Consider the following 1,521-nt stretch of genomic DNA (forward strand, 5'->3'; position numbering starts at 1 on the left):
GTAAGGAAAGGAAAAAAATGTTTGGCCTCTAGATTTCTTCAAATTATTACCTAAAAATGTTTAAGCACCTCTGAAGTTAAGAGGTCTGAGGTCACTCATTTATTTATTTAGAAACATACATCAGGAGCATGCTAGAGATCAGAGACCAATAATGTCTCTGCTCTCCCTTGAGGAGTTCACAGTATAGTGGAAGAAAATGGCACATAAGCACGTAGAAAATAATGTGTAAGTGCTGTCACCAGAACCAAACACCTCACAAACAACTCCAGTCATGGCTGTCCTGGTCACTTTCAGGGATAAAGAAACTAGAAATAGCATCTCTGTACAAAGGAAGCACAGGAATCTATCAAATGCACTTTATCAGCATTATATTAAGCCTGACTTCCCCAGTTTGGATAGGCATTATTTGCTCCATTTTACAGATAAGGAACACTGAGGTTCAGGATGTTAAGTCACATAGCTATTAGGTGGAAAAACCAATCCCTGAAACTCCTCTGGCTCCACCTACTATGCCAATTTAACTAAGCCCTGTGCTGTGATCTCATTGTAGATTAAACCGACCTTCACTAGCCCTTTTGTTTTGCCAAGATAATTTTGTTTTGAAAAATTGTAACTCTTTATTCAACCACAGCATGAATTATAATAGATTATATGGAGTTTTAGGAATTAAGGCTCCATTTCAATATGAGAGCTAGAAGTAAAGATCTTCTAAACTTTCTGAAGTCCCTAAGACACTTTTTCTAGAGTAGGTCACTTACGCATTCCAGGACATCTGAAACCTCATGAAGCTATTTGTGTTCATGTAAAACCATCCTTCTGGAGACCATCAGGGTTTGCTGCAGAAATGAGGAAGTAGGTTGGTTAGATGTCTAACTAATTGAATTAAATACTTGATTAGTTAAACTGTTAACTCACAAGTTCTCATGAAGAAAGGTTTTTCTCAGTGGGTTCACCCACCACTCAGTTCCACACTAAACCAAACTTACAGACAAGATGGAGCCCATCGCCCTTGGTACCCAGCCCAGAAAATGTGGAGTCCACCTGACCAGGAGGCCTCCCTTCCACATCCCAGCGTGTTCATTCTGTCTTGGAGAGTTATCCTCAACTGATCCAGACAAAAGCTAGCAAACAGTTCATTTATCTTCTATCTTGACTGGTTTCTTAAGGGGCATTTACGAGTGGGTCACCTTTACTTTTTGAACACTATAAAATGTTCCAAATACACAGTGCAGAGAAGAGCCACCATTTTAAAAACAATTACACAGAGTGGTTTCCTTACTCTGAACCAAAAGGGAAAACACATGCACCTGTAGCAAACTCACAAACTCAGTGCTCCCCAATTGTGGTTATTTTCAATACAATAAGTTCCTTGAAAGTGCCCTAAACATGGCCAAATTTAAAACTCTTTGTTTTGGCTGTTGGAGATATAAGTAAATGATAGAAAAAGAATTTCTATTGGTTCCATCTGATAAAATGCATAAGGGAAATCATCTCTTCCTGTGAGATAAGGAGTTTAGTAAA

The sequence above is a fragment of the Galeopterus variegatus genome, unplaced genomic scaffold, assembly GCF_000696425.1.
Source record: "Galeopterus variegatus unplaced genomic scaffold, G_variegatus-3.0.2 Scaffold6631, whole genome shotgun sequence".
NCBI classification, from domain to species: Eukaryota; Metazoa; Chordata; class Mammalia; order Dermoptera; family Cynocephalidae; genus Galeopterus; species Galeopterus variegatus.